The sequence below is a fragment of the Salvelinus namaycush genome, chromosome 17, assembly GCF_016432855.1.
Source record: "Salvelinus namaycush isolate Seneca chromosome 17, SaNama_1.0, whole genome shotgun sequence".
NCBI lineage: Eukaryota > Metazoa > Chordata > Actinopteri > Salmoniformes > Salmonidae > Salvelinus > Salvelinus namaycush.
This window is the reverse complement of record NC_052323.1, coordinates 36,915,148-36,937,497: the sequence shown is the minus strand read 5'-3', so window position 1 is coordinate 36,937,497 and position 22,350 is coordinate 36,915,148. Positions and strand designations below refer to the sequence as shown.

Sequence of the window (22,350 nt, the reverse complement as noted above, 5' to 3'; positions counted from 1 at the left end):
GTGTGTGTGTGTGTGTGTGTGTGTGTGTGTGTGTGTGTGTGTGAGAGAGAGAGAGAGAGAGAGAGGCAGCTAGCGTGCCAGGTGTAGCCCTCAAACTCTCCTCTTCTCCTCTCCGGAATATAAACTGTGCCACAACATATCTGAATCCTTCCTCACCTTTAGTCCTGGAATGAATGACTGATTAATTAATTAATTAATAAAAAATTACCGAATGGATGAATGAAATGATAGACAGATGGACAGAGGTAGAGTGAAGAGGGCTAGTTCATCATTCTTCCGGCATCTTGTTTTCATTCTTCCCTCACTCGGCCTAGAAAGGGGAATGCAGAGAGAAGGAGAGGAGAGGTAGTTGCTAGGAGACAGGTGAGTGGCCCTCATACAGAGAGAAGACATGTCTGTCACTGTAAGAGAGAGGAGAGGAGAGGAGAGGAGAGGAGAGGAGAGGAGAGGAGAGGAGAGGAGAGGAGAGGAGAGGAGAGGAGAGGAGAGGAGAGGAGAGGAGAGGAGAGGAGAGGAGATTGAAAATAGGGATAGAGGTTGGTGAACTGGAAGAGGAGAGGTCTGCCATTGTGTTGAGGAGAGGAGAGGAGAGGAGAGGAGAGGAGAGGAGAGGAGAGGAGAGGAGAGGAGAGGAGAGGAGAGGAGAGGAGAGGAGAGGAGAGGAGAGGAGAGGAGAGGAGAGGAGAGGATTTTACATTCTAAAACATTTTACATTTTAGTCATTTAACTGACACTGTTATCCAGAGAGACTTACAGTAAGTTGTGACTGCATACATGTTCATACGTTTTTGTACGTAGACGAAAGGTGGGGGGGAGAGGAAAGGAGACTGAACGCAAAGCTCTCATTGTTTATTGTGCAGAGAGAGGAGAAAGGGATAGGGGAGAAGACAGGAAAGGTTGGTCTCATCATATGTTCTGTAGAGGAGAGAGGAGAAAGAAAGGAGCAGTGAATAAGTGGAGACAGGAAGGACAAGGATAGACCGAAGAGAGGAGAGGGGGATGACAAAGGGACTAGAGGAGAGAGAGGGATTACTCTCCCCCTGAGGTGCTGTCACCTGGAGGAAGGGAGTGACTAATGTCCCCTAATAAATCACTGAGAAACGACAAGAACAGAACCCTAGGAGATAGAGGGAGGGAGTTAGGAGGAATAGAGGACAGAGAGATAGAGGGGGGGAGTTAGGAGGAATAGAGGACAGACAGATAGATGGAGGGGTTAGGAGGAATAGAGGACAGAGAGATAGAGGGGGGGAGTTAGGAGGAATAGAGGACAGAGAGATAGATGGAGGGGTTAGGAGGAATAGAGGACAGACAGATAGATGGAGGGAGTTAGGAGGAATAGAGGACAGACAGATAGATGGAGGGGTTAGGAGGAATAGAGGACAGACAGATAGATGGAGGGAGTTAGGAGGAATAGAGGACAGACAGATAGATGGAGGGGAGTTAGGAGGAATAGAGGACAGACAGATAGATGGAGGGGTTAGGAGGAATAGAGGACAGACAGATAGATGGAGGGGTTAGGAGGAATAGAGGACAGACAGATAGATGGAGGGGTTAGGAGGAATAGAGGACAGACAGATAGATGGAGGGGTTAGGAGGAATAGAGGACAGACAGATAGATGGAGGGGTTAGGAGGAATAGAGGACAGAGCGATAGAGAGGGGGAGTTAGGAGGAATAGAGGACAGAGAGATAGATGGAGGGAGTTAGGAGGAGGAGAGGACAGAGAGATAGAGGGAGGGAGTTAGGAGGAGGAGAGGACAGAGAGATAGATGGAGGGGTTAGGAGGAGGAGAGGACAGAAAGATAGAGGGGGAGTTAGGAGGAGGAGTGGACAGAGCGATAGATGGAGGGAGTTAGGAGGAATAGAGGACAGAGAGATAGATGGAGGGAGTTAGGAGGAGGAGAGGACAGAGAGATAGAGGGAGGGAGTTAGGAGGAGGAGAGGACAGAGAGATAGATGGAGGGGTTAGGAGGAATAGAGGACAGACAGATAGATGGAGGGGTTAGGAGGAATAGAGGACAGACAGATAGATGGAGGGGTTAGGAGGAGGAGAGGACAGAGAGATAGATGGAGGGGTTAGGAGGAATAGAGGACAGAGAGATAGATGGAGGGGTTAGGAGGAATAGAGGACAGAGAGATAGAGAGGGGGAGTTAGGAGGAATAGAGGACAGAGAGATAGAGGGAGGGAGTTAGGAGGAGGAGAGGACAGAGAGATAGAGGGAGGGAGTTAGGAGGACAGAGAGATAGATGGAGGGAGTTAGGAGGAGGAGAGGGCAGAGAGATAGGGACAGAGAGATAGAGAAAGGGAGTTAGGAGGAGGAGAGGACAGAGAGATAAATGGAGGGAGTTAGGAGGAGGAGAGGACAGAGAGATAAATGGAGGGAGTTAGGAGGAGGAGAGGACAGAGAGATAAATGGAGGGAGTTAGGAGGAGGAGAGGACAGAGAGATAGATGGAGGGAGTAAGGAGGAATAGAGGACAGAGAGATAGATGGAGGGGTTAGGAGGAATAGAGGACAGAGAGATAGAGGGAGGGAGTTAGGAGGAGGAGAGGACAGAGAGATAGAGGGGGGAGTTAGGAGGAGAGGACAGAGAGATAGATGGAGGGAGTTAGGAGGAGGAGATGACAGAGAGATAGAGGGAGGGAGTTAGGAGGAGGAGAGGACAGAGAGATAGAGGGGAGAGTTAGGAGGAGGAGTGGACAGAGAGATAGATGGAGGGAGTTAGGAGGAGGAGAGGACAGAGAGATAGAGGGAGGGAGTTAGGAGGAGGAGAGGACAGAGAGATAGATGGAGGGAGTTAGGAGGAGAGGACAGAGAGATAGAGAGAGGGAGTAAGGAGGAGAAGAGGACAGAGAGATAGATGGAGGGAGTTAGGAGGAGGAGTGGACAGAGAGATAGATGGAGGGGTTAGGAGGAAGAGAGGACAGAGAGATAGATGGAGGGAGTTAGGAAGAGAGGACAGAGAGATAGAGAGAGGGAGTAAGGAGGAGGAGAGGACAGAGAGGTGCAAATAGAGATTAAGAGAATATGGACTCAACACGTACAACTTCATACATACAGGTCCAAACATTTCAATCTCACACATAGACACACGCAGTACACACACATACACACACCTGCAGTACACACACATACACACACAGTACACACACACGCAGTACACACACATACACACACCTGCAGTACACACACATACACACACCTGCAGTACACACACATACACACACCCGCAGTACACACACAGTACACACAAAGTACACACACACGCAGTACACACACAGTACACACACAGTACACACACAGTAAACACACACGCAGTACACACACAGTACACACACAGTACACACACAGTACACACACAGTACACACACAGTACACACGCACGCAGTACACACACAGTACACACACAGTACACACACACGCAGTACACACACAGTACACACACAGTACACACACAGTAAACACACACGCAGTACACACACAGTACACACACAGTACACACACAGTACACACGCACGCAGTACACACACAGTACACACACAGTACACACACACGCAGTACACACACAGTACACACACAGTACACACACAGTAAACACACACGCAGTACACACACAGTACACACACAGTACACACACAGTACACACACAGTACACACACAGTAAACACACACACAGTACACACACAGTACACACACAGTACACACACAGTACACACACAGTACACACACAGTACACACACAGTACACACACAGTACACACACAGTACACACACAGTACACACACAGTACACACACACAGTACACACACAGTACACACACACAGTACACACACAGTACACACACAGTACACACACACGCAGTACACACACAGTACACACACAGTACACACACAGTACACACACAGTACACACACACAGTACACACACAGTATACACACACGCAGTACACACACAGTACACACACAGTACACACACAGTACACACACGCAGTACACACACATACACACTCACAAAGTACACACACAGTACACACACGCAGTACACACACACACATAGTACACACACAGTACACACACATACACACACACACAGTACACACACGGTACACACACACGCAGTACACACACAGTACACACACACGCAGTACACACACATACACACACAGTACACACACAGTACACACACAAGCAGTGCACACACATACACACACACTCAGTACACACACAGTACACACACACGCAGTACACACACATACACACACACGCATTACACACACAGTACACACACACGCAGTACACACACATACACACACACGCAGTACACACACAGTACACACACGCAGTACACACACATACATAGTACACACACATACACACACACGCAGTACACACACATACACACACACGCAGTACACACACAGTACACACACACGCAGTACACACACATACACACACACGCAGTACACACACAGTACACACACGCAGTACACACACATACACAGTACACACACATACACACACGCAGTATACACACATACACACTCACGCAGTACACACACATACACACACACACAGTACACACACACACACACACACAGTAGACACACACACAGTAGACACACGCAGTAGACACACACGCAGTACACACGCATAGTACACACACACACAGTACACACACACAGTACACACACAGTACACACACACAGTACACACACAGTACACACACAGTACACACACAGTACACACACACAGTACACACACACAGTAGATACACACACAGTAGACAGACACTGTAGACACACACACAGTACACACACGCAGTAGACAGACACACAGTAGACAGACACACAGTAGACACACACACAATACACACGCATAGTACACACATACAAAGTAGACACACACAGTACACACACGCAGTAGACACACACACATGCATGAACATAATCTATACTTCATGACTTACCCCCACCCCCTCATTGTTGGCCACCAGGACTGGCACAGAGTGAGGTAGTAGAGGTCAAGGAGGTAGGTTTGGAACATGGCCATACACACCTCACATTCCCCATGACACACACGAGAGGTGAGCTGAACTCCATGTGTCTGCGTGCATGAGTGTGTGTCGATTTTGTGTGTGCGTGCCTCTATCGTGTGTGTGTGTGTGTGTGTGTGTGTGTGTGTGTGTGTGTGTGTGTGTGTGTGTGTGTGTGTGTGTGTGTGTGTGTGTGTGTGTGTGTGTGTGTGTGTGTGTGTGTGTGTGTGTGTGTGTGTGTGTGTGTGTGTGTGTGTGTGTGTGTGTGTGTGCGCGTGTGTGTGTGCGCGTGTCGGTGTGTGTGTGTGTGTGTGTGTGTGTGTGTGTGTGTGTGTGTGTGTACAGTAGCTAGATGTGTGGATAGCTGGTGAAGTCAGGCATATGGTGTATGACCATGAGGAGCAGAGCGTGTGTGTGTGTGGGGGGGGGGGGGGGGGGCAGCATGGTCTGTCATCGTACTGCTAAAGGTTCTGCTCTTACCATGCGGTGGCAGTCTAGGAGAGGTCAGGGCATGGCCTGGGGGAGGCAGAGACCTCTAGAACAGGTGGCCAGGAGGGACAAACAGGTCATTGAATGTGTTAGGGCCATCAGGCCATAGTTGGAGCATTAGACAGGATGTTACTACTTTAGATATCAGATGCTGACTATGACTTTACTCTCTTGACTTTTCTGTCAGTGCTGTATGTCCCTCAGGGGTTTCTGTAGCAGAAGTGATGTATAGGGGATTTGTTGAGGTTGGAGAGAGAGAGAGGGGGGGGGGGGGGGAGACAGGGGAGAGAGGATGGGAGGGGAGAGAGAGAGACAGAGGAGAGAGGAGGGGAGAGAGAGAGATAGAGGAGAGAGGAGGGGAGCGAGAGAGAGAGAGGAGGGGAGCGAGAGAGAGAGGAGGGGAGCGAGAGAGAGGGGAGGGGAGAGAGAGAGAGACAGAGGAGAGAGGAGGGGAGAGAGAGGGACAGAGGAGAGAGGAGGGGAGCGAGAGAGAGAGGAGGGGAGCGAGAGAGAGGGGAGGGGAGAGAGAGAGACAGAGGAGAGAGGAGGGGAGAGAGAGAGAGGGGAGAGAGAGACAGAGGAGAGAGGAGGGGGGAGAGAGAGGAGGGGAGAGAGAGAGAGGGGAGGGAGGGGAGAGAGAGAGAGAGGAGAGAGGAGGGGAGCGAGAGAGGGGGGAGGGGAGAGAGAGAGAGACAGAGGAGAGAGGAGGGGAGAGAGAGAGACAGAGGAGAGAGGATGGGAGCGAGAGAGACAAAGGGAAGGATGGTCAGGCAGAGGAGGAGAAGAGCAGATATCCGTGAGGAGTCATGACACAGTCTTGTTCAAATGATCTTTTAGTTAGGCTCATTGCATTTCTTTATTTCCTCGGTCATTAGTGCTGGTGTTATCTCCGTCTGATTGTTAGCCCAATTAGACTGTGGTGCTTCACTGGCTGGTTAGAAACACACACTAATTGAAGACAGAGGACTCTCTCTGTATCTTTCTCTCTCCTCTCTCTATCTCTCTCTCATATCAGATCAGATAGTAAATACCACAATATTCCGTCTCTAACAATGGATGGATGAATGGCTGGATGGAGAGGAGTATAGCGAGGAGAGGAGAAAAGAGAGGAGAGGGGAGAGGAGAAAAGAGAGGAGAAAAGAGAGGAGAGGAGAAAAGAGAGGAGAGGAGAGAGGAGAGGCGAATACATTAGGCCAGAGAAGAGTGTTTCATGGTCTCTGTGTTTATCAGAAGAGGAAACGAGGACTCAGAAACGGGACAAAGCTCCGATACACATCTAACTTTATTCAGCCCAACACACACACAGTCTGTCAGTAGGCCTATGTGCTCAAGTGTACGTTTCTCATGCCTTTCTGCTGAAATCATGTGTTTCCTGTGTTTCTCTGTACTGTACAAAATGCAGAGTTCTCAGCAACTCGTTTAACCTTTGTGTAACAGTCAATTGCAGTTTAGTTGCATCAGTTGGATAGAGGGATGGGAGTGTGTGTGGAGATGCTTTCATTACCACATAATACAATATTCAAAAGGCACTCGCATATCTGAGCTGTCTTTGTTGCAGGTGCATGGTAACAGTTGAATAAGATGAGAAAAAAGAAGAAACCTGCACACTGCTCTTGATAGTATCAATGCTCTTTATTAAGCTTTACGTATCGACCTCAAGGCCTTCCTCAGAGCTTTACGTATCGACCTCAAGGCCTTCCTCAGAGCTTTACGTATCGACCTCAAGGCCTTCCTCAGAGCTTTACGTATCGACCTCAATGCCTTCCTCAGAGCTTTAAGTATCGACCTCAAGGCCTTCCTCAGAGCTTTACGTATCGACCTCAATGCCTTCCTCAGAGCTTTACGTATCAACCTCAAGGCCTTCCTCAGAGCTTTACGTATCGACCTCAAGGCCTTCCTCAGAGCTTTAAGTATCGACCCCAAGGCCTTCCTCAGAGCTTTAAGTATCGACCTCAAGGCCTTCCTCAGAGCTTTACGTATCAACCTCAAGGCCTTCCTCAGAGCTTTACGTATCGACCTCAATGCCTTCCTCAGAGCTTTACGTATCGACCTCAAGTCCTTCCTCAGAGCTTTACGTATCGACCTCAAGGCCTTCCTCAGAGCTTTACGTATCGACCTCAATGCCTTCCTCAGAGCTTTACGTATCGACCTCAAGGCCTTCCTCAGAGCTTTAAGTATCGACCTCAAGGCCTTCCTCAGAGCTTTACGTATCGACCTCAAGGCATTCCTCAGAGCTTTTGTGAGTTTTTTTTTAATTAGCAGCTTTACGTAGACATAGCTCCACCCACATCTGTTTCATGCATCGAATGGGGTTGGAGTCGAGGGGAAATAAGTACGTGTTACCAAATATAACAATGTGCATTTCATAAATATTAAATAAAGTGTGTACATAAAACGTATTAAACATGTCTGTAAAACCAGCATGAGGACATCGACCCACCAAGCAAGTTTTCATAAATCATTGGGTACAGCGCAAGAAAAACGTCAGAGTCATCTGAAATGGGGGCATTAATTCATGTTCACATTTACAACATAACATACATAGGCATTTCATCATTAAGACCTTCAGGAAATACTGTCTGGAGGGTGAAAATCCCAAAACACTCTCTTTTACTCAGAGTATTATTTATATCACCTCCCCGGTCTGACTCAGAGAGAAAGACTTGTTTGTTCCTGCATGGCACCCGTCTTAGTGGGTATTACACAAGGAGCCTACAATAGAGAAAACAACAAAACTTTCGTTCAGAAATGGGGTGAAACCGTCAACAAATGTTGGTTAGATTTAATGCTATTAATCGTTGAACACGTGTCGAAGGAAGTAAAAGAGTCTATAATCTCCTCTAATGAAGGTGATTCTAGGCCCGGACTTCACAGCTATAGGCAACTCAATCAACCAGTCCATTGGGAAATATGGAGACTTCCTACAAGCAACAAAGATCAAGAAATATAAAGGAGACACAGAGGACTACCAGCTCAACTAGGTGTCGGCATGGGAAGGCCCAAGGACGGGAGAGAGGCCGACGTAGGGACGCACCACTGACCGGGGACGCAGATACGCAGCGTCTGGAGGACATGGAAATGCAAACACAGCGGCATCCACTGAGAGCGAATTCCCTACAGACAGCGACTCCAGCTACCATCGCACACAGACTATTTTGTAAGCCCGAAAGGAGCACAACTAGGCTACACAAATAAATTATATAGGAGAGGCAAGCAGTCGAAGAGGGGACCAGAAACACAGGCCGTGGACACGGAGAGGTAAGCAGTCGAAGAGGGGACCAGAAACACAGGCCGTGAACACGGAGAGGCAAGCAGTCGAAGAGGGGACCAGAAACACAGGCCGTGAACACGGAGAGGTAAGCAGTCGAAGAGGGGACCACAAACACAGGCCGTGAACACGGAGAGGTAAGCAGTCGAAGAGGGGACCAGAAACACAGGCCGTGGACACGGAGAGGTAAGCAGTCGAAGAGGGGACCAGAAACACAGGCCGTGGACACGGAGAGGCAAGCGGTCGAAGAGGGGACGACAAACACAGGCCGTGAACACGGAGAGGTAAGCAGTCGAAGAGGGGACCAGAAACACAGGCCGTGAACACGGAGAGGTAAGCAGTCGAAGAGGGGACCAGAAACACAGGCCGTGAACACGGAGAGGCAAGCAGTCGAAGAGGGGACCACAAACACAGGCCGTGAACACGGAGAGGCAAGCAGTCGAAGAGGGGACCAGAAACACAGGCCGTAGACACGGAGAGGTAAGCAGTCGAAGAGGGGACCAGAAACACAGGCCGTGGACACAGAGAGGTAAGCAGTCGAAGAGGGGACCAGAAACACAGGCCGTGAACACGGAGAGGCAAGCGGTCGAAGAGGGGACCAGAAACACAGGCCGTGGACACGGAGAGGCAAGCAGTCGAAGAGGGGACCAGAAACACAGGCCGTGGACACGGAGAGGCAAGCAGTCGAAGAGGGGACCAGAAACACAGGCCGTGGACACGGAGAGGCAAGCAGTCGAAGAGGGGACCAGAAACACAGGCCGTGGACACGGAGAGGCAAGCAGTCGAAGAGGGGACCACAAACACAGGCCGTGGACACGGAGAGGCAAGCAGTCGAAGAGGGGACCAGAAACACAGGCCGTGAACACGGAGAGGTAAGCAGTCGAAGAGGGGACCAGAAACACAGGCCGTGAACACGGAGAGGCAAGCGGTCGAAGAGGGGACCACAAACACAGGCCGTGGACACGGAGAGGCAAGCAGTCGAAGAGGGGACCACAAACACAGGCCGTGGACACGGAGAGGTAAGCAGTCGAAGAGGGGACCAGAAACACAGGCCGTGAACACGGAGAGGCAAGCAGTCGAAGAGGGGACCACAAACACAGGCCGTGGACACGGAGAGGTAAGCAGTCGAAGAGGGGACCAGAAACACAGGCCGTGAACACGGAGAGGCAAGCAGTCGAAGAGGGGACCAGAAACACAGGCCGTGGACACGGAGAGGTAAGCAGTCGAAGAGGGGACCAGAAACACAGGCCGTGAACACGGAGAGGCAAGCGGTCGAAGAGGGGACCAGAAACACAGGCCGTGGACACGGAGAGGCAAGCAGTCGAAGAGGGGACCAGAAACACAGGCCGTGGACACGGAGAGGCAAGCAGTCGAAGAGGGGACCAGAAACACAGGCCGTGGACACGGAGAGGCAAGCAGTCGAAGAGGGGACCAGAAACACAGGCCGTGGACACGGAGAGGCAAGCAGTCGAAGAGGGGACCAGAAACACAGGCCGTGGACACGGAGAGGCAAGCAGTCGAAGAGGGGACCACAAACACAGGCCGTGGACACGGAGAGGCAAGCAGTCGAAGAGGGGACCAGAAACACAGGCCGTGAACACGGAGAGGTAAGCAGTCGAAGAGGGGACCAGAAACACAGGCCGTGAACACGGAGAGGCAAGCGGTCGAAGAGGGGACCACAAACACAGGCCGTGGACACGGAGAGGCAAGCAGTCGAAGAGGGGACCACAAACACAGGCCGTGGACACGGAGAGGCAAGCAGTCGAAGAGGGGACCAGAAACACAGGCCGTGGACACGGAGAGGTAAGCAGTCGAAGAGGGGACCAGAAACACAGGCCGTGGACACGGAGAGGTAAGCAGTCGAAGAGGGGACCAGAAACACAGGCCGTGAACACGGAGAGGCAAGCAGTCGAAGAGGGGACCAGAAACGCAGGCCGTGGACACGGAGAGGCAAGCAGTCGAAGAGGGGACCAGAAACACAGGCCGTGAACACGGAGAGGCAAGCGGTCGAAGAGGGGACCACAAACACAGGCCGTGGACACGGAGAGGTAAGCAGTCGAAGAGGGGACCAGAAACACAGGCCGTGGACACGGAGAGGCAAGCAGTCGAAGAGGGGACCAGAAACACAGGCCGTGAACACGGAGAGGTAAGCAGTCGAAGAGGGGACCAGAAACACAGGCCGTGGACACGGAGAGGCAAGCGGTCGAAGAGGGGACCACAAACACAGGCCGTGGACACGGAGAGGCAAGCAGTCGAAGAGGGGACCACAAACACAGGCCGTGGACACGGAGAGGCAAGCAGTCGAAGAGGGGACCAGAAACACAGGCCGTGAACACGGAGAGGCAAGCGGTCGAAGAGGGGACCAGAAACACAGGCCGTGAACACGGAGAGGCAAGCGGTCGAAGAGGGGACCAGAAACACAGGCCGTGAACACGGAGAGGTAAGCGGTCGAAGAGGGGACCAGAAACACAGGCCGTGAACACGGAGAGGCAAGCAGTCGAAGAGGGGACCAGAAACACAGGCCGTGAACACGGAGAGGCAAGCGGTCGAAGAGGGGACCAGAAACACAGGCCGTGGACACAGAGAGGCAAGCAGTCGAAGAGGGGACCAGAAACACAGGCCGTGAACACGGAGAGGCAAGCGGTCGAAGAGGGGACCAGAAACACAGGCCGTGAACACGGAGAGGCAAGCGGTCGAAGAGGGGACCACAAACACAGGCCGTGGACACGGAGAGGCAAGCGGTCGAAGAGGGGACCAGAAACACAGGCCGTGGACACGGAGAGGCAAGCAGGATGTGGTAATTAACCTCTCCAAAAATGAGCTCACTGAAGCACCAGTCTCAGTCGTATCTAAGAGCCTCTCTTTTGTACCTACATGTACAGACAAACCATATGATACAAAAGTAGATCTGTTTAAATTCTTTCGCAAGATTAAATTTAAGCACGTGTTTTCTCAAAACACTGTTTCGGGCCTAGAAACCCAACAAAGAACTGGTACCCATTTTAAGCCCAAAAGCAAATTCTGTCCTATAGTTAACAACTCCTTGATTAATACCTATTGTAGTTTAGTCTAACAAGAAGTCAGTATTTAGGAGACAAACAAACCACATTCAGAAGAACCTCACTAGAACAGAAGAACAGGCACTTAATGAACTAATGAAAGATTCAATTTTGGTTATCAAACCTGCAGACAAGGAGGGTGCTGGGGTCGTTTCAGACTATGACAAATTACAAAGAGATTCAGAGACAACTCAGCAATGAACGTTTCTATAGAAAACTGAGTGTTGATCCCACACAGGTGTTCCAAAGGGAGATACGCTCTAATCTGGAGTCCTATTAAATAACCTTATCTCAAAACCTGAATATGAATACCTTTGCTGCAAATGTGCCATACAGTACGTCCATGCCTGTACATTTTGCCAAAATTACACAAACCTAAAACACAACAAGGCAACTATCCAGGCAGACCACTGGCTGCAGGAACAGGCCCAATGCTAGACTCTTTCATTACATCTCATGTGCAGCATTGTGAAAGACTATAGACTTCACAAACAAGATCTCACCAATAACGGGATTAACAGAAGACTGTATTTTGGTCACATTAGATGTGGAGAGTCTATATAGCAGCATTTCCCGTACGGGGGGGGGGGGGGGGGTGCTTGCAGTCCTAGCTCACTATTTAAGAGACCAAGATACTAACAAATACCCACCAACGAACTTTATTCTAGCACTGGCTGAATATGTTTTGACCTAGAACTACTTCAGGTTTGATGATGAATACTACCTCCAAAGGAATGGAACATCGATGGGCTTCACATTCTCTCCGAGATATGCTAACCTTCATGATAACCTTTATGTGGGTCTTTTTGAAGAGCGTTTTTGTGAGGACAGACGCTGGGAGACAAGAAGTAAGTACAGGGAGTGAATCTTTAATAAATAACGGACATGAAACAAACATAGGAAAGCGTCTGAACAAGAGGAACAAAACAACATTAATGCAGACACGGGGAAGAAGCTGAGAAAGTGACAGATATAGGGGAGGCAATCAATAAGCTAACAAAGTCCAGGTGAGTCCCATGAAGCACTGATGTGCGTAACGATGGTGACAGGTGTGCGTAATGATGCGCCCATGAGTGCCAGAGAGGGGGAGCGGGCATGACAGTTTTGTTAACAATGAAAACGAAAATCCATTTGTGAATAAAGTCCTGAAGTGGTATCGATATATTGAGGACATTTTTAGCATATGGGGGGGAACGGGGAAAGAGCTGTCAGACTTTATGGCACTACTCAATGACATTGACCCCAATCTCAAATTCACTATTACATGTGACACTAAACGTGTTCATTACCTCGATATGTGGATTGAGAAATCAAATGCTTTTATATATAATGGTAATTCCCTCTGACTTGCTTTTATATATAATGGTAATTCTCTCTGACCTGCTTTTATATATAATGGTAATTCCCTCTGACTTGCTTTTATATATAATGGTAATTCTCTCTGACCTGCTTTTATATATAATGGCAATTCTCTCTGACCTGCTTTTATATATAATGGTAATTCCCTCTGACCTGCTTTTATATATAATGGTAATTCTCTCTGACCTGCTTTTATATATAATGGCAATTCTCTCTGACCTGCTTTTATATATAATGGTAATTCCCTCTGACCTGCTTTTATATATAATGGTAATTCTCTCTGACCTGCTTTTATATATAATGGTAATTATATCTGACCTGCTTTTATATATAATGGTAATTCCCTCTGACTTGCTTTTATATATAATGGTAATTCTATCTGACCTGCTTTTATATATAATGGTAATTATCTCTGACCTGCTTTTATATATAATGGTAATTCTCTCTGACCTGCTTTTATATATAATTGTAATTCCCTCTGACCTGCTTTTATATATAATGGCATTTCTCTCTGACCTGCTTTTATATATAATGGTATTTTCTCTGACCTGCTTTTATATATAATGGTAATTCTCTCTGACCTGCTTTTATATATAATGGTAATTCTCTCTGACCTGCTTTTATATATAATGGTAATTATCTCTGACCTGCTTTTATATATAATGGTAATTCTCTCTGACCTGCTTTTATATATAATGGCAATTCTCTCTGACCTGCTTTTATATATAATGGTAATTCTCTCTGACCTGCTTTTATATATAATGGTAATTCTCTCCGACCTGCTTTTATATATAATGGTAATTCTCTCTGACCTGCTTTTATACATAATGGTAATTCTCTCTGACCTGCTTTTATATATAATGATAATTCCCTCTGACCTGCTTTTATATATAATGGTAATTCTCTCTGACCTGCTTTTATATATAATGATAATTCTCTCTGACCTGCTTTTATATATAATGGAAATTCTCTCTGACCTGCTTTTATATATAATGGTATTTTCTCTGACCTGCTTTTATATATAATGGTAATTCTCTCTGACCTGCTTTTACGCCCTCTTCTGAATGGTAGCTATAAATGCAGAGGTTGCTCACAGTGCAACAATATGATGAAGTGTGAATATTTCTGCCACCCACATACAGGAAAACGGGTACATGCTCCAGCACCCATGGTATCTACATGATTAAATGTCCATGTAGGCTGTGTTCTGTAGGTAAAACCTCTCCTTCTCTCAAACAGAGAATCAGTTGAATCAGAAGAAACAGAGGATTATCCAGTACATTTTAATGACCTAAAACATGACATGTCTGCATTAAGGTTTTGTGGCATAGAGAAAGATAATATCAGACAGGCGAGGTGATATAAATAATCATTTTCACCCTCCAGACATTATTTCCTGAAGGTCTTAATGATGAAATGCCTATGTATGTTATGTTGTAAATGTGAACATGAATTAATGCCCCCATTTCAGATGACTCTGACGTTTTTCTTGCGCTGTACCCAATGATTTATGAAAACTTGCTTGGTGGGTCGATGTCCTCATGCTGGTTTTACAGACATGTTTAATACATTTATGTACACACTTTATTTGAATATTTATGAAATGCACATTGTTATATTTGGTAACACGTACTTATTTCCCCTCGACTCCAACCCCATTCGATGCATGAAACAGATGTGGGTAGAGCTATGTCTACGTAAAGCTGCTAATTTAAAAAAAAACTCACAAAAGCTCTGAGGAAGGCCTTGAGGTCGATACGTAAAGCTCTGAGGAAGGTCTTGGGGTCGATACGTAAAGCTCTGAGGAAGGCCTTGAGGTCGATACGTAAAAGATCTGAGGAAGGCCTTGAGGTCGATACGTAAAGCTCTGAGGAAGGCCTTGAGGTCGATACGTAAAGCTCTGAGGAAGGCCTTGAGGTCAATACGTAAAGCTCTGAGGAAGGCCTTGAGGTCGATACGTAAAGTTCTGAGGAAGGCCTTGAGGTCGATACGTAAAGCTCTGAGGAAGGCCTTGAGGTCAATACGTAAAGCTCTGAGGAAGGCCTTGAGGTCGATACGTAAAGTTCTGAGGAAGGCCTTGAGGTCGATACGTAAAGCTCTGAGGAAGGCCTTGAGGTCGATACGTAAAGCTCTGAGGAAGGCCTTGAGGTCGATACGTAAAGCTCTGAGGAAGGCCTTGAGGTCGATACGTAAAGCTCTGAGGAAGGCCTTGAGGTCGATACGTAAAGCTCTGAGGAAGGCCTTGAGGTCGATACGTAAAGCTCTGAGGAAGGCCTTGAGGTCGATACGTAAAGCTTATTAAAGAGCAGTGATACTATCAAGAGCAGTGTGCAGGTTTCTTCTCTCTCTCTCCCTTATCTTCTATTTCTTACTCCTCTCTCTCTCTCTCTCTCTCTCTCTCTCTCTCTCTCTCCTCTCTCTCTCTCCCTTATCTTCTATTTCTTACTCTTCTCTCTCTCTCTCTCTCTCTCTCTCTCTCTCTCTCTCTCCTCTCTCTCTCTCCCTTATGTTCTATTTCTTACTCTTCTCTCTCTCTCTCTCCCTTAAACAATCTCTTTCTATCAACTCCTTGCTCAGTTTCTCCCATTCTCCCTTTTTCTCTTGCACTGTCATTCTAGCCTAAACCCTAAATCTCACTCTGGTGCCTTCATGGAGATCAAGCTTCATCCCTTTTCCCTGCCAACCTGTCCAGACTATCAACAACAACACACACACACACACACACACACACACACACACACACACACACACACACACACACACACACACACACACACACACACACACACACACACACACACACACACACACACACACACACACACACACTGGAGACTGATATTAGCCCCTACTTTCCAAGACCTTAGCGAGGAAGAGGAGGTAGGGAGAGGAGGATGAAGGGAGAATAAGGGGAAGAGGACAGGAGGAGGACAGGAGAAGAGTAGGAAAGGAAAGGAGGATGAAGGGAAAGGAGGAGGAAGGGAGAGGAGGAGGAAGGAAACGGAGAAGGAAGGGAGAAGAGGAGGAGAAGAGAGAGGTTTTTGGAAACCAATTACCACTAAACTCATTTGACCAGAAGAATCGCACTGTACAATTAACACACACACACACACTTTATTCCTGCCACCTCCCCTGGCCATTCAGATAAATGCATATTAACTGTTTCCACTAAATTAACGAGTCTGGCCTCAATTACACTGCTAATTGTACACAGACTTGTCCGGTCCACAATGATGTGTGTGTGCGCTTGCGTGCGTGTGTGCATTAGATATTACCTTTTAAAGTAATAGCCCGTTCCAATCCCCCTTTGGTCCAATTAGGGAGTGTGTAATTGGCTGGTGTGTTCATTTAGAGGCTGTGCTATTGGCTGCCCTGGTTTCATTAGTGGTGTGGTCCGCGGCTGGGGACAGAGAGAGAGAGAGAGAGAGAGGAAAGAGAGAGAGAGACGGAGAGGAGAGGAGAGAGAGAGAGAGAGAGAGAGAGAGAGAGAGAGAGAGAGAGAGAGAGAGAGAGAGAGAGAGAGAGAGAGAGAGAGAGAGAGAGAGAGAGAGAGAGAGAGAGAGAGAGAGAGAGAGAGAGAGAGAGAGAGAAAGAGAGGAGGGGGAGAAAGAGAGGAGGGGGAGAAAGAGAGAGAGAGGACCCACTCTGTCAAAACCCACTCTGTCCCCCGAGCACTAAACAAACCCACTCTCTCCCCCGGGCACCAAACAAACCCACTTTCTCCCCCGGGCACCAAACAAACCCACTTTCTCCCCCGGGCACCAAACAAACCCACTCTATCCCCCGAGCACCAAACAAACCCACTATCTCCCCCGAGCACCAAACAAACCCACTCTCTCCCCCGAGCACCAAACAAACCCACTCTCTCCCCCGAGCACCAAACAAACCCACTATCTCCCCGAGCACCAAACAAACCCACTATCTCCCCCGAGCACCAAACAAACCCACTCTCTCCCCCGAGCACCAAACAAACCCACTCTCTCCCCGGCACTAAACAAACCCACTCTCTCCCCGAGCACCAAACAAATCCACTATCTCCCCCGAGCACCAAACAAACCCACTCTCTCCCCCGAGCACCAAACAAACCCACTATCTCCCCCGAGCACCAAACAAACCCACTCTCTCCCCTGGGCACCAAACAAACCCACTCTCTCCCCCGGGCACCAAACAAACCGACTCTCTCCCCCAGGCACCAAACAAACCCACTCTCTCCCCCGGGCACCAAACAAACCCACTCTCTCCCCCGGGCACCAAACAAACCCACTCTCTCCCCCGGGCACCAAACAAACCCACTCTCTCCCCCGGGTGTAACGGATGTGAAATGGCTAGCTAGTTAGCGGGTACGCGCTAGTAGCGTTTCAATCAGTTACGTCACTTGCTCTGAAACCTAGAAGTAGTGTTGCCCCTTGCTCTGCAAGGGCCGTGGCCTTTGTGGAGCGATGGGTAACGATGCTTCGTGGGCGACCGTTGTTGATGTGTGCAGAAGGTCCCTGGTTCGCGCCCGTGTCGGGGCGAGGGGACGGTTTAAAGTTATACTGTTACACGGGCACCAAACAAACCCACTCTCTCCCCCGGGCACCAAACAAACCCACTCTGTCCCCCGAGCACCAAACAAACCCACTCTCTCCCCCGGGCACCAAACAAACCCACTCTCTCCCCCGGGCACTAAACAAACCCACTCTATCCCCCGAGCACCAAACAAACTCACTATCTCCCCCGAGCACCAAACAAACCCACTATCTCCCCCGAGCACCAAACAAACCCACTATCTCCCCGAGCACCAAACAAACCCACTCTCTCCCCCGGGCACCAAACAAACCCACTCTCTCCCCCGGGCACCAAACATAAACAGAACCCCCTCACAAGTTGTTTACTTTGTAGCCCTCACATCAATATAATTTGTGATATAAGTGAAGACTACACATACACACACACACTACATAAAGACGACACCACACATTATACATAAAGACTACACACCACATTGTACATAAAGACTACATAAACCCATTATACATACAGACTACATAACACATTATACATAAACACAACATAACACATTATACATACAGACTACACACCACATTGTACATAGAGACTACATAAACCCATTATACATAAAGACTACATAACACATTATACATAGATTCTACATAACACATTACACATAGAGACTACATAACACATTATACATACAGACTACATAACACATTATACATACAGACTACATAACACATTATACATACAGACTACATAACACATTATACATAGAGACTATATAACACATTATACATACAGACTATATAACACATTATACATAGAGACTATATAACACATTATACATACAGACTACATAACACATTATACATAGAGACTATATAACACATTATACATACAGACTACATAACACATTATACATAGAGACTATATAACACATTATACATACAGACTATATAACACATTATACATACAGACTACATAACACATTATACATAGAGACTATATAACACATTATACATAGAGACTATATAACACATTATACATAGAGACTATATAACACATTATACTACAGACTACATAACACATATACATAAACTACATAACATACATAAACACACACATAACACATTATACATACAGACTACACACCACATTGTACATAGAGACTACATAAACCCATTATACATAAAGACTACATAACACATTATACATAGAGACTATATAACACATTATACATACAGACTACATAACACATTATACATAGAGACTATATAACACGTTATACATACAGACTACATAACACATTATACATTAAAACTACATAAAGACTTCATAAAGTCTTCATAAAGACTACAAAACAACTTGTTATTGAAACTTTGGATCCATTTGTTACATCTTCTCAACCAGGTTCCATGTGATTGGTCCTGTGTTTGTGTTCTGCATCTCCCCCGTTGTCTGGACTGTGCCTGCTCACAACATGTCCTCTTTACATTGAGTCTGGACTGTGCCTGCTCTCAACAAGTCCTCTTTACATTGCGTCGGTGCAGCCGGGAATTACACGTTCCGTGTAAGAATTTTACTAGTACTGAAATTATGAATATCTACTATAGTCGTTGACGACAGAAATTATTATTCATGTTGTTTAATGTGGAAATGTTTGTCTAGTTGCTTTTGATTTGATTTGATGTTGACCGATCTTTGAAAACCTGCCTGTTTATTAAGGGTCGATGGTTAAGCCCATTTTGGGAGTGTCAAATTCAAGCTATAAATCAGAGGTATTCAAATGTTACCTTACCAGGTCCGGATTACTACTGCTTTTCTGTTCTAGCTGATAATGAATTGCACCCACCTGGTGTCCCAGGTCTAAATCAGTCCATGTCTAGAATAAAAACTGGCTTCAAGCTTCAGGTTTGACTGGGTATACAGCCGTCCTCTAGGTTTCACATAATGCACTATATACACATCAGAAATACACAGGTCAGACCTAAGGCATTGTTTGAGAGAGCTGTGAGTGTCTGTTCAGAGAACATGCATTCTAACTGGAGTGGGCCTCAGCCTTTTATCATAGTGGTGGAATCCAAGGTAACCTTCAACAAGGCTCTGTTGGAATGTCAGAGATAACAGCCAGCCTTTGTTTATGTGGAACGGGAACACTGAGAACACTGGAACATCTGCCATCCTATTCTATCTATCACCATGGACACCAGAGAGGACCGACAGGGATAGGGGGGAGGAGGGAGGAAGGTAAGGGGGGGGGAGGGGAGAAGGGTGATGGTCTTTGAACATGTTCCAGAGAGCAGAGTGGTTATGACACACACACACACACACACACACACACACACACACACACACACACACACACACACACACCAGGACAGAGAGTCACTGACACTCTCTCTCTACCGCAAGGTCACCCTCTCCTCATTCTCCTCACACACACACACACACACACACACACACACACACACACACACATCATACACACACACACACACACATGCATTAGCACTCATGTTCAGTTTCTTACAGGAAATTGCACAATGATGTCATCATACGTCTGAGCACGACGTATGTTTGTTGTTGAACGCTGAACGAGAGGCCTCTGTTTATTGTTTCTGTAAAGCTGACAGTGTTTCTATATACTTTTATGTTATTTTGGATCCTGCGGCCCTGTTGGGATTAGTTGCTGTGAGCGCTGCTGTCTGTCCCGGGATCCTGACAGATTCCGCAGAGGCGGAGAGATACGGAAGCCCCGCTAGCCTAGTTGGCTCGCTGGTCTCAAATGGTGGTCGCAATTGAACGTTTCCAGCGCTGCGGGGGCTGTGTTTACTTTGCTTTGTTCCTGGACAATGTGGACCGCGTTGACTTTCAATGCAGCAATTGCCTGCTTGCGGAGGAAAACAAGGGTGAAGTGGCTACTCTTAGCAAGCAAGTAGCAAACCTACACAAGCTACTGGGGAACCCTCGCCCACCTACTTTTTATTTTTCTTCCACCCCAGTAGCTGGACGCCGCTCTGGTCTGATGGAAGTGTCACCGCAGTGTCGGCTCTCCACAGCCGGCTGGCAGGTGCTCAGCAGGGCTTCATCCCAGAAGGGATCTCCCCCTTCCCTGGGGAATGGAGCTGTTCTCGACCCAACAAACCAGCCATGGCGGTACGTCACTCGCCGTGGAAGTCGAAGAAAGTGTCCTCTGGCAATGGGGTCTCTTTGGAGATGTTGAGCCCGGACCTGACACAGACCAGAAATGGCTGGATCCAAAGGTTCCGGAGCCTTCGTCCTTGGTGGCTTCCCAATCAAGATCGGATCCGGAGATACCTGCGTCTTGGTCCTCTGTTATGTCTCCCTCTCTGGTGCCTCCTATCTTGGGTTCAGATCCTCGGAGCTCCCAGCCACACCAGACCGTGAGGATACCTGAGAGACCGGTCCATTTAACATCACCAGCTGTCATCATAGGCAGCTCTATGGTGAGAAACATCTCGGTCCCCAAGGCAAAAACCTGTGCTACCCAGTAGCACGAGTATAGGACATAACAAGACTGCTTCCTACTGTTCTACCCAGTAGCACGAGTACAGGACATCACAAGGCTGCTTCCTACTGTTCTACCCAGTAGCACGAGTACAGGACATCACAAGGCTGCTTCCTACTGTTCTACACCCAGGAGCACGAGTACAGGACATAACAAGACTGCTTCCTACTGTTCTACCCAGGAGCACGAGTACAGGACATAACAAGGCTGCTTCCTACTGTTCTACCCAGAGCACGAGTACAGGACATCACAAGGCTGCTTCCTACTGTTCTACCCAGGAGCACGAGTACAGGACATCACAAGACTGCTTCCTACTGTTCTACCCAGGAGCACGAGTACAGGACATCACAAGACTGCTTCCTACTGTTCTACCCAGGAGCACGAGTACAGGACATAACAAGGCTGCTTCCTACTGTTCTAACCCAGAGCACGAGTACAGGACATCACAAGGCTGCTTCCTACTGTTCTACCCAGGAGCACGAGTACAGACATAACAAGGCTGCTTCCTACTGTTCTACCCAGAGACATGGTACAGGACATAACAAGATGCTTCCTACTGTTCTACCCATAGCACGAGTACAGACATAACAAGACTGCTTCCGACTGTTCTACCCAGGAGCACGAGTACAGGACATCACAAGACTGCTTCCGACTGTTCTACCCAGGAGCACGAGTACAGGAAATAACAAGGCTGCTTCCTACTGTTCTACCCAGGAGCACGAGTACAGGACATCACAAGGCTGCTTACTACTGTTCTACCCAGGAGCACGAGTACAGGACATCACAAGGCTGCTTCCTACTGTTCTACCCAGGACACGAGTACAGGACATCACAAGGCTGCTTCCTACTGTTCTACCCAGAGCACGAGTACAGGACAACAAGGCTGCTTCTACTGTTCTACCCAGGACATGAGTTCAGGACATAACAAGCTGCTTCCTACTGTTCTACCCAAGCACGAGTACAGACATAACAAGACGTGCTTCCGACTGTTCTACACCAGGAGCACGAGTACAGGACACACAAGACTGCTTCCGACTGTTCATACCCAGGAGCACGAGTACAGGACATACAAGGCTGCTTCCTACTGTTCTACCCAGTAGCACGAGTACAGGACATCACAA

The 22,350-nt window shown here is 47.9% G+C and overlaps 1 protein-coding gene across 1 annotated transcript in view; it reads left to right on the top strand.

Moving 5' to 3' along the window:
- The window catches only part of LOC120062099 (teneurin-2-like), a 338,488-nt gene that overhangs the window by 228,788 nt on the left and 87,350 nt on the right, over nt 1–22,350 (top strand). The gene's annotated exons all lie outside the window — the stretch shown is intronic.